At 34.3% G+C, this 17,500-nt stretch overlaps 1 protein-coding gene across 1 annotated transcript in view; it reads right to left on the bottom strand.

The window, feature by feature from the left end:
* The window catches only part of LOC137643977 (glutamate receptor 1-like), a 1,817,173-nt gene that overhangs the window by 313,286 nt on the left and 1,486,387 nt on the right, over positions 1-17,500 (bottom strand). The window lies entirely within an intron of this gene.

Raw genomic sequence — 17,500 nt, forward strand, 5'->3', positions numbered from 1 at the left:
ATCTACTGCTTTTGTTAAAATTTTCACTAATAACCCTGACATCTAATCCTCTCATGGGGACATGACTTCTAAGTATGATCTTTATCACATAATCTGTACCTCTCAAATCTGGATGCTTGGTAATAGAGAAGTTTCCTAAAATTCGAAATACATTTTACCTATATTTTACCCATATTTTTATTCCTTGAAGTTGACCTGCTATTGAAGGTGAATCGGTGTCTGTTTCATTATGATTATTGATTTCTGTGTCATATTGGTCCATACCTTCTGCCATTTATATTTTACGTCTTATAATAAAATTAAAAGTAGAGTGCCACCTACAAAAAAATTTAATTATTTTCTGAACTACCATATGTGTTTTACCAGTCAATATTCCGTCTCTTTTGACATTGTGTTCATAAGTATTCATTATTACTAGAGCATGGCCTTTGACGTATTTCAGGAAATGGCTTTTTTGTTATTTCGTATTAAAGACACCTAAAAAGAAAGAGGACAGTAAATGAAATAATGGCCCTAAATAAAAGTAAAACCTTAATCACAATAGAAAATTAGTTAGCAGAAATGAAGCAACCAATTCAAAGAATTAGAGACGTCAACAAACTTTTTGATCAAATAAAAAAAAAGACTCCCAAGTACTCTATATAAAAGATTCCTCTTCTTGACATCTACAGTATGTCCCAGATTATTCCAACCAGCCTGAGGAAATCTAATATGATGTGAAAATATACATCTTCTTTAGAGTTTTGAGATATTGTGGTTCTTGTTGCATTTATGGAAAAGGCCTATAGTGAATAACATTTATAAGACTTTCCCTAGTTTTAGCTTCCAGACTATCTTATAGGCAACCTCTCCACGCCCAAGAAAACATTTTACAACGGGTTAACATAAACATGGTATTGGTATAGCCAGTTTAAAAGTAAATTCCCATTTACCCGTAATTAGGTAAATTTGGGAAAATATTAAATAATGAAAGGTTTCTAGACGGTTTTCGGCTTCAACGATGCAATTAAAAGCGAAAAAAGAAAATAGCTTGAGGGTATACGTAATCCACACTAGATGGCAATAAATCCTATTTGTGGGAAAGCGGCATAGACCTACAGACGAGAATACTTTAGCCTAATGATATTCTGAAATTCCTGAAAAGCTAAGTAACATGGTAGTCCACAAGTACTGTAATGGAAAACACCATGTGTATTGGATAGGTACATTATTATTATTATTATTATTATTATTATTATTATTATTATTATTATTATTAGTTAAGCTACAACCCAAGTTAGAAACGTAGGATGCTATAAGCCTAAGGTCTCCAACAAGGAAAATATCCCAGTGAGGAAAGGGAAAAGGAAACATAGAATAGTGTGCCTGAGTGTACCCTCAAGCATGAGAATTCTAACCCAAGAGGGTTGAAGGCGGCCATGGTACAGAGGCTATGACACTACCCAAGACTAGAGAATAATTGCTTGATTTTGGAGTGTCTTCCTAGAAGGGCCGCTTACAATAGCTAAATAGTTACTGCCGGCCATACACGCATAGGACTGGCCGTACGGTTTGTCTGTTTGGAATGGAGCGGCGCTCCTGTCCTGTGAAAAATGCCCACACACGCTATGGATTACCTTGCTTAGCTCAAGAGGATTGAACACTCAGGATTACGCCTACGTGGTTACGTTGTTGGTACTGTCTACAAAATTTGGTAAATTAAGGGATATCAAGTACAACTGGTAAAACTAATTTTGAAAATACAAAATTTGGGTACTTTTTACTTCCTTTATTTTTACTTAATATAAATCAATGATATCTTCCTTGAAATTATATGAAGGAACGTGATAGGCACTGCCTAGCGTTATTTTGGCATAAAGAAATCTACTTAATTCTTTGAAGTCATTATAGGAATAGCTTTTCCGTTTACCTCTCTTATCCGAACGTCCAAATGTCTCGTGGGAGAAATATGCTAAAAGGATTTTGGGACAGCTCTGGAGATAAATATTTCATGCTGATGCCCAACTACACTTTTAATTACTCTTACGTGCTTTCATGTAAATTTATAGACATTCGAAAAGGATTGTATATGTGAAGTCAGAGAGAAAGTGTGGCAGAGATATGTATAGATTATTAAAAAGGAATGATCGTCAGCTACTTAATTTATCATATATCCATAATTTAAACCCTCGCTATTATTTTTCTATATTCAACGGATGAAATGTTGTTCCGGTCTATCATTTCGAATCAATTAAACTTTGGAATATCACAAATTAGATACTATGGACCAAAGGGATCCAACAGGGAAAAGTAGCCTACCGAGGAAAGGAAGTAATGAAATGAAAAACTAAAAGAGAAACAATGAACAATAAAATTACATATTTCAAGAGCATTAATATAGATACATTCTGTGATTGTTTGCATGGACAATATCATCGATAGAGAAGAGAACAACTGATTCCATTAAGTGAAACTAATAACAAAGTGAAGGACATATATCTTAAAAGTATCTCTTAAATATGATTTTTGACTCGGTGTCTTATCTTGTGAGATATGTTGGATTAAAAGCTTCGACAATCCTATACCTGGATTACTCCTCGAAAGTTCTCTATTATCTCATCCCTACGTAACCTGTACGCAATTAGTATCTTCGTTAATCTTTTGACTTTGGGAAAAGAGAAAATGAGCGGCCTCCTATAATAAAACGATGATTTTTTTTTAATACAGTAATTGGTCAAAAGATTATGAAATGTAATCAGTTTATCATTATATTATAAAATGCTCCACGATCAAGAAACGAATTATAATCGCAACCATACTGTTCGCGTCACAATAGGTGAATCTACCCAGTCGCCATGCCAGTCCGTCCCACACACGCAAGAGACTGGCCTGGCGTTGCATACTGTCAATCTCGGCGGGACTAGCCGACACAGGTGTACCGGTTTGAAATTACCCCCTCCAAATCTTACCCCCCGGTAATTTGAAACCGGATTCAAACTACCGGGGGGTAACTTGATACCGGTTTCAAGCTACCCCGGGGGGTAATTTGAAACCGGTTTTATGCTACCCCCCTGGTTTCAAATTACCCCCCTCGTTTTTGCGCAGGATCTCATCATTTATGAATATTAATAAATTGCTTTTGATCAGGGTCAACACAATCATTAGGTAATATGTATATACATGTACTGTTTCACCTATTGGTATCGTTTATTAATATCCAGCCTTTATCCGTCTTATGTTTATATCTTAGCTAATAAATGTCGGATATTCCATTATTAGTCATGGGCGCATATTTGACCGAGACAGGAAGACGAGGTGAAATTTGATTTTGACGGTTATTTTTTCCATTATTTGAAATATTTCATAATTATATTGCAAGCAAATATTATATAAGGTATAATCAACATATTGATCATAAGTATATATGTATACATACATATACATATATATATATATATATATATATATATATATATATATATATATATATATATATATATATATATATATATATATATATGTATATACAGTATATATACAGTATATATATATATATATATATATATATATATATATATATATATATATATATATATATATATATATATATATATATATACATATATATATATATATATATATATATATATATATATATATATATATATATATATATATATATATTATATATATATATATATATATATATATATATATATATATATATATATATATATATATATATATATGATACATGTATATGTATTTGTATGTATGTTGTAAATACTATATCATTCATGATATCTGTAAATAATTGACACTTTTAATAAAGCAAGATTGTAAGCAATTATAACAGTTTTAATAAAACATGGTACAGTACATGCTGTTTGCTTCTACTGCACTTACATTGGTTGTTTGTATACGAAAACACCTGGACTACGAATAAGTCGTTACACTTTATAGCCCTCTATGGATGACATTGAACACAACTTGTGTTAATCTCACAACTGTTGTTACTGATTTTAGCCTAAAGGCAGGCAGCTGTGTGTTATCATGGGCTAAATCAAATCCTATTTAAACCATCTTCCAGAATAGTAAGTGATGGATTCGTGTATGGATTTTTTCTCTGTTGTTGATCTCGAAATGGAAAATTATTGAAAAACGGTGTCATATAATGTTTAAGAATTTTACCTGAAATGTATCATAAAGAAAAAAAACCTCGCCACATGGTCACCTGTACATTTCCATGCGGTTTATATAACACTTCTGCCCCTTTGTCATAGCTCCATTCTTTCTTATTACTCATTTCATCAAATGACAAAACAGCAATACCTAGTAATCGAGACTTCATACCATCTTTAATGTCCTGTGGTTTAAAATGAATCGAGCTAACAGTAGCTTACACAACGTTAATTCTGTCTGCACGACGACATGCATGTTGGTAATTTATATTTGAGCTTTTATTTTTTACGTGCATAGCATCCAAATACTACGAAGTTACTATGCATTATCAGTGACAGAATAAATGAATAAACAAAGAGATATATGGACACAAGGAGTTCTATTGTTATATTGCAACTGTGGGTATGGTCAAACCATTTTAAGAGCAAACTCGGAGCCCAATAGCCGCATTGCCAGTTCTCTTGGGTCATTTTCAAAGCACACCTGGCTTAGCCGCTTTAATCTATGGGCAAGCCAAGAATAGGAGAAAAGGGTCAACTAATAAGTCATTCACCCGGATTCGAACGGTCTAAGAATATAATCCTTTAATTTGATACTCTCCCTAAATTGTTTCCTTCGTTCTTTTTGTTTGCAACCACGTGGTGACAAGTTGAAACTCTTAAATATAACAAATAGCAAAATTGTTATAAAACGATTATCATACTAACAGAAATAATCTTAATTTTGATATCAAATGAATTCATTTCTCAATTCTGATTGATTATTAAAAGACAGGATTCTTTACAAAGGATTTAATTAACTATGTTTAATATGGTATATTTACGTAGGTGATTGTATTGTTTTAGAATTTATTTAATTAATCGACAAAATTAATTTCTTTACAACAAAGGTTATATTAGCAAACGTGGTTATGGTGATTTCGTCAGATGAAGTTAGTGCTATCACAAAAGATTCAATAGATTAGTTCATTCAGACCATTTTCATGTCTTCCTTTATAATGTTATCAGTGTGCTTAATACCCTTGACCCAATTTACCTTGCAAATCTGAAACAAAGTCGTTTTTTATAAGTTGGCTGCATCTGTGACACGTTTGATTGTTTGGTCAATTCCAAATTTAACAATTTCATTACCATTTTCCCATTTTTTTTTCTTAATATTTAATTTAGTAAATATTTTTTTCCATGTAATGCTAAAACAGGGTTCATTATGAAGGTATTGATTTCAAATATTTTTAAGGGTAATATCTATCTTTTTTTACTTAATAATTGTTTTGTATAAAGTTAGATGCGTCATAGTTTGTGTTTAATTGAAAGATAAGGCCAATTAATTAAAAATTAAAAAATAAATAAAATCTCGACAATCACGCGCACACTGAAATAAAATAAAGTTTTACCTCGCCGTGATCACTAAACCTTAAATGAAAGTCTGTAACTTCAAATATTGTGAATTAGGGAATTATATGACACTTTAGGTCTTAAATACGAAAATATCAACAATCACACGAACAGAAACAAAATAAAATTTTACCTCGCCTTTATCACAGAACCTTGAATTACAGTCTGTGACTTTTAACGTGTCATATAATTCACTAATACACAATTTTTGGTCTTAAATACAAAATTAAACTACTTTTCCTACAGCTGCGAAGCCAGCAATAAATGCATGATACATATTTGCGATGTCACATGAATTATTTATCATTCTGATGAGGGGGTAACTTGAAAACAGAGGGGGTAACTTGAAACCGGTTTCAAACTACCCCCCCCCCCGGTAATCTGAAACCGGTTTCAAGTTACCGGGGGGTAATTTGAAACGGGGGGTAACTTGAATCCTTTACACCGGTCAAACATGCTGAAAGGATGAGAGTACAGGGTTTGCGTGTTAAGGACTGGCCGGTTGGTGCCAATAGCGGTCATATTAGCACGCCACTCCTCTGTGTGTGTGACCTACTTCACCAAGGGGATAGCAACCACTGGACTGTCTGGACAATACAGTGCAGTGGGTAACCAAAGACCTACAGAAAGAGTAGTCCTTTTTACGCGCAGCTTAGGAGAGCTTAGCTAATGTTACACTGGTAAAGTTGACCGACCGTTCCCTTTATTTTCTTACTTGAGTTTTGCTTTTTCTACTATTTTTATGAGTTTTCCGAAGATCTAAGTGCATGATTAATATCTTATTTAGTTGTGGGTTGTATACCCATCAAAGATGTTTAAAAATTATTCTATTAAACAGATGATTATACCCAAGTATAGCAAATCGATAAATGCTAATACAATATTCAATCCCACTCAATTTACAGTCGATAGTTAGTGGTATACTTGCAAGAGAAATGGTGAAGAAAAATCATTGCACAAAGTTACAACTTTGTCTAATACATAAGCAATTGTCATCCTACTCATCTTGTCATCTTCCCTTCTCTGTCATATATTGATTATAGACACATAGTAACATTCGACATCTTACAAAAAAAAAATAAGATATTCTTAGAGAGAGATACTACATTTGCAATATCGCGTATTAATGTCAAAACACGATATGCTGGTGATCAAACATTTTTCTCAATGAAAGATCTTGAACATATATTCCATCATCTTTACATTCTCAACAAATTCACTAGTTGGCATCATCAACAAGAAGAGGATCTCTTTCTCACTTTATATCTTAAATCTCATGCTACAAATTCTCCTAAGTGACAGGTGAAGCTTGTTTCTCATGAGTTTCTAGTTCTCCATACAAAATAAAGAAACGCTCAATAAGTTTCTTGAGTCCTATTTTCTCGGCACGCAATTTCCGTGTTACTTTACCTAGCCTTGCTTGCAAAATGAGAGTAACCTCTATCAAGGAAACATATAGAGAAAAAAATATAATCCAAGGTTTCTCTTTCCCATAGTATTATGATATTTAGGGTATGGTTTAAAAATCAATTAGGAGAGTATGTGAAAAAATGTCAAAACTTGAGCTGGTTGATTTTTCCAGAATGCTAATGTAAGTGTAGTACATATTCTCATGGGATTCGAATTCCAAAGATACTTGACTTCTTGAATACCTAAGGCTTAAAGGAAAGAATTTGATATCCTATGGTACTTATCAATTACGCAGAAGGTATCCTTTATAAGTAACATTGGAATACTAAGTGATATTTATCAACATTTAAAGAAATTATTACGAGGAATTTACATTAAGAAACTAAGAAATGAAAAACAAGATCTTCATTCCTTTTATAACTGGAGTTGTACCCGTAAATTGCACAACTCTTCAGCATCTGTATGGCTAAGTGAAGTTTCCATATATATATATATATATATATATATATATATATATATATATATATATATATATATATATATATATATATATATATATATATATATATATATATACATAAGTAAGCGGTCATTAAATTCTGTAAACATAGAAAATAAAACAAACTGTAAAACTTGATTATCGTTTTCGCTTATACAAACGAGTTAATACCCTTAGCTACTTAAGTCGGTTAAGCGGCTACTGGTCTTTCTCCTCAGCTACATTATGCGCGGTCTGGGTCGAAATATGGTTCTAAGCTGAACGGACCTATTTTAACTGTCGGTCTTGGGTTAACCACTTGAGTGAAGAAGAATCTTTCACTTATGCTAGTTTTGCTAGGTGTATGAGGAAACAGGAGAATGCGAAAAAAATGTGCCAGACTATTTGGTGTATGTATAGGCAAAAGAAAAATGAGTCGTAACCAAAGAGTGATCCAATATAGTGCTATCGGATCTGTCAAAGTACTCACCAATTCAATACGGTTGTATCTCAATGTGTAGCTGGAGCCTGGGCTAACCTACTACCTACATGAGCAGAGAAATAATCATGAATAATCGAAGGAGCACTTGATAATAGCGTCGCATTCATAGATGGATTATATATCGTTCTTTAAGCTAAATTTCATTAACGTAAAAAGGGTAATTTGGGAAGATAAAATACAGAGGCACAGTTTGTAATTTGTAAACCTCCAACACTAATCAAACTTAAATAGATATGAGCATCACCATATGATGTCAAATGGTCACCATATATTAATGCAACGTAAAATGGCTTGAAGGCTGTGAAATAAATTATTACATATTTAGGCCATATAATAAAAAAGAAGAGTACTTTCAAATGGTAAAGGATTGGAACTAAAATGTTTTACGGATATAGTAGTAAGGTGTGGAAGAAGAAATTGAGACAACTATGTACAGATTAAAGGCCACTTATGAAAGGCAGAGGTATGGGACAGTGACATTGCCCTAGCAAACTGGGCAATGCGCGGCTAGAGACTCACCATATATATATATATATATATATATATATATATATATATATATATATATATATATATATATATATATATATATATATATATATATATATATATATATATATATATATATATATATATATATATATATCATCTGCGTCTAAGCCCCTCTCCACCCAAGCTAGGACCAGGGAGGATAGGGCATATGCTGCTGATGACTCAGAAGATAGACCTATAGTCTCCCAAAAACCCTCATCCTTAGCTCACAAGGATGCCGAGGTTGCAGCGAACAAAGGAACTAACGAGTATGAAAGGAAATCGAACCCCAGTATGGCGATCACCAGGCAAGGACGTTACCACTATGGCACCACCTGAGAAAAACAAGAAAAGAAACTAATGATGTCCTATACTACTTAATTCTATGGACATCTCGCTTTAAGGCTACACTGCTAAGTGCCTTATACTTGAAGGCAACGAGCGCAAAAACCGCCAAAATGCAGTTGTAATATTACAGTAAACGGAATAGAAGTCGTTTATATGAGGATAATAGAGCGAGATGGTGTCAACAATTAGCAGTGGTCGCGACGAAAGAAAACCTTATTGATGATATATAGTATAGGGCGTTGGTAAAGAATAGAGGGAGCTATTCTAGTCTTTGTGTAAATTACAATAATGAAAATATAAAAAGACAATGAACAAGTTTTTTATTGTAGAAAAAAAAATCTCTCCAAGATTCAGTTAGTATCCTTCCCGAAACACGATGTTCTAACAGAGGCAGAGTAAAATATCTTAAATATTTGACTTTAATATTACCTTCTCAGTAAACATAGGAAATCATGCAAACAATAATCAGCACAATACCAACATTAGATGAAATAACTAAAAAAAGGGAGAAGCATCAAATTTCATAATTCTGTTATCGCAGTATTACGGGTTTCCGATTCACTATTAATGGAACCATGGCACAAAAGAGGTTTTCTGGAGAAAGGACTACCAGTGATTTAATGCTTCTGGGAGCGTTGTAACGCTGCTGAGGTTGTGCAGTGAGTGCGAGTTGTGTTGTAGCAAGTAATTTTAGGCTTCAGGAAACATTGTAAAAGTTGCAAGGAATACAGTAAATGCAAGTGTTGTTGTACACAGTAATTTTAGGCTTCAGGAAGAATTGTAAATAATTGCAAAGGCTATGCAGTAATTGCAAGATGAGTTTTAGAAAGTAATTTTAGGCTTCAGGACGCATTGTAAACTTTGCAAAGGCTCTGCAGCAAGTGCAAGTGGTGTTGTAGCCCCTAATTTTAGCCTTCAGGAAGCATTGTAAACGTTGCAAAAGGTTTGCAGTAGGTGCAAGTGGCATTTTAGCTAGTAATTTTAGCCTTCAGGAAGCATTGTAAACGTTGCAAAGGCTACGCAATAAGTGCAAATGGTGTTGTAGACAGTAATTTTAGGCTTCGGGAAGCATTGTAAACGTTGCAAAGACTATGCAATAAATATAAGTGGTGTTGTACATAGTAATTTTAGGCTTCAGGAAGCATTGTAAACGTTGCAAAGACTATGCAATAAATATAAGTGGTATTGTACATAGTAATTTTAGGCTTCAGGAAGCATTGTAAAGTTGCAAAGGCTATGCAGTAAGTGCAAGTGGTGTTTTAGACAGTAATTCTAGCCTTCATGAGACATTGTAAAGTTGCAAAGGCTAAACAGTAAGCGCAAGAGGTGTTGTAGGCAGTAATTTTAGACTTCAGGAAGCATTGTAAACATTGCAAAGGCTATGCAGTAACTGCAAGTTGTGTTGTAGCCAGTAATTCTAACCTTCAAGAAGCATTGTAAACGTTGCAGAGGCTATGCAGTGAGTGCAAGTTGTGTATTTGCTAGTAATTTTAGCCTTCAGGAAACATTGTGAACGTTGCAAAGGCTATGCAGTAAGTGCAAGTGGTGTTGCAAACAGTAATTTTAGGCTTCGGGAAGCATTATAAACATTACAAAGACTATGCTGTATCTGGAAGTGGTGTTGTAAAGCTTGCCGCACACTGAGCCCGCACGGAACCGCCCTATCAGAATCGAAACGCCCGATAGAAATTGAAAGCATGCATTCTTACCTGGCTGCGCACATTGGGCCTGAATGGAACGGAACTGACGCGCCAGAACATAATGGAACCAACACAGTATTGTTTGAAAGATATTTTTTCTGAAGCGTCGATGGCGTCTGACAGGCTACGCATGCACAGAACGACTGCAGCGGTTGTTTTGGAGAGGGTTACCGAGGAATTCGGAGGTTAGAGTAATAGCAACCAATATTTTCCTGATGTCAGAAATTTAACGAATGTATTTTAATAATAATGATGTAAACATATGATTTAATACAAAGATTTTAGGAGTGATTATTATTTATTATTATTGTTTTTTATTATTATTATTTATTTTTTTTTTTTTTTTTGCTGATGTCAGAAATTTGACGAATGTACTTTAATAACAGTGATGTGAACTTATGATTTAATACAAAGTATTTTGGAGTGATTATTAATTATTATTATTATTATTATTATTATTATTATTATTATTATTATTATTTCTTTTTTGAAAACATATAAAACTCTGGCTTATGGATTCGATAAAAGATTGATATACAGAATATCTAATCATTGTAACATCAATTAAATAAAAACTTCATTTATATAAAATTTTGCATCGGTTCCGTTCTGTGGCTTCTGGCTCACTGAGCGCTTTGGACGTCGTTTCTTCTCTGTTCTGAGGCTTCGGTGTCTTAGGCGGCGGTTCCGTTCCGGCTCAGTGTGCGACAGGCTTAACTAGTAATTTTAACCTTCAGGAAGCATTGTAAACGTTGCAAAGACTATGCAGGAAGTACAAGTGGTGTTTTAGCTAGTAATTTTAGCCTTCAGGAAACATTGTAAACGTTGCAAAGGCTATGCAGTAAGTGCAGTTGGTGTTGTAGACAGTAATTCTAGGCTTCAGAGAGAATTGTAAACATTGCAAAGGGTATGCAGTAATTGCATGAGGTGTTGTAGAAAGTAATTTCAGTCTTCAGAAAGCGTTGTAAACATTGCAAAGGCTATACAGTAAGTGCAATTGGTGTTGTAGCCAGTAATTTTAGCTTTCGGGAAGCATTGTAATTGATGCAAAGGCTATGCAGTAAGAGCCAGTGGTTTTGTAGACAGTATTTTCAGCCTTCAGGAAACATTGTAAACGTTGCAAAACCTAAGCAGTATGTGCAAGTGGTGTTGTAGACAGTAATTTTAGCCTTCAGGAAGTATCATAAACGTTGCAATGACTATGCAGTAAGCACAAGTGGTGCTGTAGACAGTAATTTTAGCTTTCAGGAAACATTGTAAACGTTGAGAAGGCTATGCAGTAAGTGCAATTGGTGTTGTAGCTAGTAATTGTAGCCTTCAGGAAACATTGTAAACGTTGCAAAGGCTATGCAGTAAGTGCAAGTGGTGTTGTAGACAATAATTTAAGCCTTCAGGAAGTATCGTAAACGTTGCAATGACTATGCAGTAAGCACAAGTGGTGCTGTAGACAGTAATTTTAGCTTTCAGGAAACATTGTAAACGTTGCAAAGGCTATGCAGTAAGTGCAAGTGGTGTTGTAGACACTAATTTTAGCCTTCAGGAAGTATCGTAACGTTGCAATGACTATGCAGTAAGCACAAGTGGTGCTGTAGACAGTAATTTTTGCTTTCAGGAAACATTGTAAACGTTGAGAAGGCTATGCAGTAAGTGCAATTGGTGTTGTAGCTAGTAATTGTAGCCTTCAGGAAACATTGTAAACGTTGCAAAGGCTATGCAGTAAGTGCAAGTGGTGTTGTATACAGTAATTTTAGGCTTAAGGAAGCAATATAAACGTTGCAAAGGCTATGCAGTAAGTACAAGGGGTGCGGTAGACAACAATTTTAGGCTTCAGGAAGCATTGAAAACGTTGCAAAGTCTATGTAGTAAGTACAAGTGGTGTTGTAGACAGTAATTTTAGGCTTCAGGAGACATTGCAAACGTTGCAAAGACTATGCAGTAAGTGCAAGTGGTGTTGTAGACAGTAATTTTATCCTTCATGAAGCATTGTAAACGTTGCAAAGGATATGCAGTAAGTGCAAGTGGTGTTGTAGACAGTAGTTCTAGGCTTCAGGAAGCATTGTAAACGTTGCAATGGCTATGCAGTAAGCGCAAGTGGTGTTGTAGGCAGTAATCTTATATTTCAGGAAGCATTGTAAACGTTGCAGAGGCTATGCAGTAAGTGTAAGTGGTGCTGTAGACAGTAATTTTAGCGTTTCAGAAGTGTTGAAATGATAAAAAGGGCCAAAACATGACAAGCTGTACGTATTCTAAATTTTAATTCCCGTATGATATCATTACTAAATTTAACTAAGCCAGGAAGCCTGTTACTAGTGTAGATAATTGTTTGTGCAAAATATAGGTATGTGTTTTAGGCCTGTTTAAAAATTTTTCGGGACTAGGTTTTTTCGGCTATGAGGTATGTAAAAAGAAAACCATTTGGTAACACACATGTTGATATAAAGGCTCCCTATGTATAACGTTTATTTAGAATATATTTCCTCAACAAATCAATTTAACATGAAATTCCTTGACCCCTATGGTCTTAACAATACTCAACGATTGATAAATATGGCGTCCATCTAATATAGAAGTAGGTCTATCAAATTTAATTCATAGCTTTCATAAAACGAGAATAGCATGCAAAATACATAACACTTCTTTAGTAAAATAATCCACAAAAAAAAAAAAAAAAAAAAAACATGAGACGAACTTACAATGTTAACATATCGTAATATTTGACGACATTTTCGTAATTCCTCACTGTAAGTGAGGAAACGGAATATATCGACACTGATATCCAAATTTAACTAATAAGGTTCATAGAGAAAATCACGACGTAAAATTCCCTTTGCCACAAGAGATTATATACAACGATTTATTGTCTGATCTTCCATATAGTTAGAAGGCCTAAATATTTTTTTAATAAGAAAAACATTTCTCAAAATTTGCTGCTATACAGAGAGTAGCCCAAAACCATATTATATGGTTAAAAGTTCCGCAATGAAAGAGAGTTGAAGTAATTTTTTTCCATCTTTTGGGCACCAGGTCCTAAGGATATTAATTAAAAACGAGATAAGATTCCGAAACTTTTTTAATAGTTGACGATATTTCTATATATGGGACGAGAACAAAAACATGAAAGAGTAACGTTTATTATTGTTAGCTGCACGGAAATTTCATTAATCCACATGAGAGAGAGAGAGAGAGAGAGAGAGAGAGAGAGAGAGAGAGAGAGAGAGAGAGAGAGAGAGATAATTGCTGAAATATTTAACTATTAAAGAGATTACCTAAAAAATATTCATATTTTTTTCTTAAATCATGGCATAAAAATTCACGCGCTAAGGTCCAAACTCATATTCAGGAAGAAAACAAATGCATAATATTTGTCGTTTATTAAAACTGCTGTTCTGGAACAGAGTAAGGCAGCAATTATTTTCTTCCCTAAAGCCAAGAGAATTCTTACCAGAGAGATATGAGGCCTTTTTATTTTGAATATCCTTGAGCTCTGTTATGAAAGCATTTTATCAAGAATTAGGGCAACCCTGTCTTTAAATGACGTTTATCAATGAAACTAGAATGGACACAGAAAGACTTATGTTGCATTTTTGTCATAACGTAGTCTTTTAACAGTATATAAAGATGGTTTGAAAGCATTCAGTGAAGAGACTCTTTATCTATGGTAAGCAGCTCTTCTAGGAGAAGGAAACTTGAAAATCAAACCATTGTTCTCTAGTCTTGGGTAGTGCCATAGCCTCTCTACCATGGTCTTCCACTTAAGGGAACACTCGAACACAATATTCTATCTTGTTTTTCTTCCTCTTGTTTTTTAAGTTTTTTTTTATTTTGAATATTAAAGATTTATTTTAATGTTTTTACTTTTCTGATATGATTCTATTTTATTTGTTAGTCACTTCTCCTCTAGTTGACTTACTTCTTCTCCTCACTGACCTATTTAGAGCCCTAGGGCTTATAGCATGCCCGATTGTAACCTGAAGAAAGAGAACTTTAATCTAAGACAGTGGAAGGCCATAGTACAGAGGCTATGAAACTACCCAATACTGTAGAACACCTTCTCCTAGAAGAGCTGCTTCCCATAGCTAAAGAGCCACTGAAAAATTACATTGCAGTAGTAAAACCATTAAATGAAAAAGAATTGTTTGGTAATCTCAGTGTTGTCAGGTTCATGAGGACAAAGGAGGATGGCGAAATAATAGGCCAGACTATTTATGTGTATGTAGGCAAAAACAAAATGGTGCTTAACCAGAGAGAGGGATCCAATATAATATTCTCTGGCCAGTCAAAGAACCCAAAAACTCTCCAGCGATAGTGTATAAACGGGTGGCTGGTGCCCTGGCCAGCCTACTACCTAGAATTGTTTTCTGCTCTTCCGAACCAAATTAGCGACCTTGTATTTGCCTCCAACATAAGCCGGTCTTGTCAAATTGAAGAAGAGTTCAGGAAGATATTATGCTTCAATGATCATTCCTTTTTCAGTTTTTGGGAAATTCTTGGGCAGCAACAGCATCAAAGGAAGCAATTGCAGAAATTTCTTCCGGAATTTTAATGTTATCCAAGGTAAGATGATTCTCGAAACGATTAAACCACCCCTGAATTGTCCATCTGAATAAGATGCTTTATACGAATATTCCAAAACAAGGGTTCAGCCTTTTCTTAGATCAGGATCTGGCTCATAGGAATTCGTTTATGCATTTGCCTTTTTATCCAAAGAGATAATAAGTTCTATTTCATCCAGAAATGTGCTGGTTACAAGTTTTAAATGATGAAGCTATTTCAATAAATTTGAACAATGCATCTTTTTTGTGGATGATAGTGGAGACCTTTGTCCGACTCAGGCCTAAGGCGCCAAAAGTATATCACTTCCCCTCACCCCATTCTCATATCTTTTTGATGTCCAATATAACTTGCGTTGTTACAAAATATCGCTCACATTCAATACCTATAATTTTCTTGGGGGCAGGGCTAAAATCAAGAACGATCACCAAGATGAAAAGGGTCATTTCAATACATACATTCGGTAAAAGAACACTCGAACTACTAGGGCTCATAGGTGGTAAGCCTTATTCTACCTAAAAAATGTGGGGAACTATTTAAGACTCGTCACTGTGACTTTTCTAATCTTATTATAAATTTTTATTTTGAGGTATTAATGAAGTAGAGTACTGTATTTTACCTTACTTTTATTTTAGCTTTAACCTTCCTAGATTAAGTCTTTAGCATATCATACTGCTAACAAGATTTCACGAAATAATTGTTCGCTGTAAGTAAGTAAAAAAATCAGCACAGGTTCAATTGGATAACATAAAAACTCAAACCTATAATCTTCACCTTCAAGAAGGATACAAACGGTGGTGTCATATGTAGAGTATGTACATGTACAGTGTACATGATTATATTTTCTGTTTCTAGTAATAATACTGCTTATATTCCGTATTAAATGTAAGTAGACATTGAATCCTTTTATCAATATATTCTTGTTGTTTTGTAATCATTTATCGTTACTGAGCGATGGAGAGACCGATGTAGAGTGGAGTAAAATTTCATGATAAGGATTTAATTTTCCTAACTTATATATAATGATGAGACGTAAAGATAGAAATAACTTAAGTAGAACTGACACAAACAGGGTGTTACTATATCATCATCATCATCATTATAATTAGCCGTTGCTAGTCCACTGCAGGACAAAGAACTTATGGATGTCCTTCCATACACATCTGTTTATGATCTCTCTATGTAATCTATACAAGCAAACTTTCTTATTTTGTCATTCCATTGTCTTTTCTTCTTTCCTCTGATTCGTTTGCCATCTTTAGGGCCCATTCTGTCATTCTTCTCGGCCACCTATTATCTGTCATTCTCATTCCATGTCCTGCCCATGTTCCCTTCTTTTTCTTACATGCTAGAATATCCTATACTTTATTTTGCTCTCATATCTATGTTGCTCTTTTTCTGTGTCTAGTTTAGTAATCAGAGCATGATTAGAATTTCCAACTGGAGAACCAACCTTACTCGTTATAACGCCAGGGGAATCAGGAGAATCGGTGTATACGAGGTCCAAGCAGTTACCAGACCTGTGAGTAGTTTTACTTATGATTTACTCACACCCTGATTCAGAGGCCAAGTCAAAAGCTCTTAAGCCATAGCGATCAGTATGTGTAAAAGAATTTAACCACTTCCTTTGGTGAGCATTGAAATCACCAACAAAATCAAAGCTGACATTTCTATCATCTTCTTGGATCTTAGTCATAATGGTAAGGAGAAAAGGAAAATATAGAGTCATCCATTTTAGGATTCCAGTAGATTAAAACAACAAGAAGTTGATTATGACTGGCACAAATTCTTATTACCTGAATCTCGTGACATTCATAGTAGGACTTATGAGAATCCGCATACTTAGTCCTAATATACACAGCTATTCCCCTGGCCCTAGGAATGGCAACCTGTTTCAAGATTATTTGCTTCATAAAACTAGTTATAAAGAGTTCATATTAGACCCACTAAAGTTTTTGAGGACAAAAGAATATCATATTGTCTGCACGTAACTGTAAGGTCTTGAAAATTTACTTGCAGACCACAAATATTGCAATACAGTATACAACACTGACAAATTGTAGGATGTACTGGTCCAGGATGTTGCTCATGGTCTTTCGAGAAGATAAAAAATAATGGAAATAAAAAGATTCATCATGCTTAAAATGTAAATTGACAATAATGATAACAAAAACAAAAGAAAGAGAAGTATATAAAAGTGATTGATAAAACCCATAGATTATAGCTAGAAAGTTGGAAAACCTGGCCAACATGGTGACAATGAGGATATTTATGAAAAAAATAAGGAAACATAAAAAAAAGACTGCCTCTTGAAAAGCCATCAGGCATCCATGGAGGAAGAAAGGTAAGACAGAACAGCGTACCCGAGTGTACCCTCAAGCAAGGGAACTCTTATCAAAGACATTGGCAGACCATGGCAGAAAGA

Source organism: Palaemon carinicauda, chromosome 7, assembly GCF_036898095.1.
Source record: "Palaemon carinicauda isolate YSFRI2023 chromosome 7, ASM3689809v2, whole genome shotgun sequence".
Classification (NCBI taxonomy): Eukaryota; Metazoa; Arthropoda; class Malacostraca; order Decapoda; family Palaemonidae; genus Palaemon; species Palaemon carinicauda.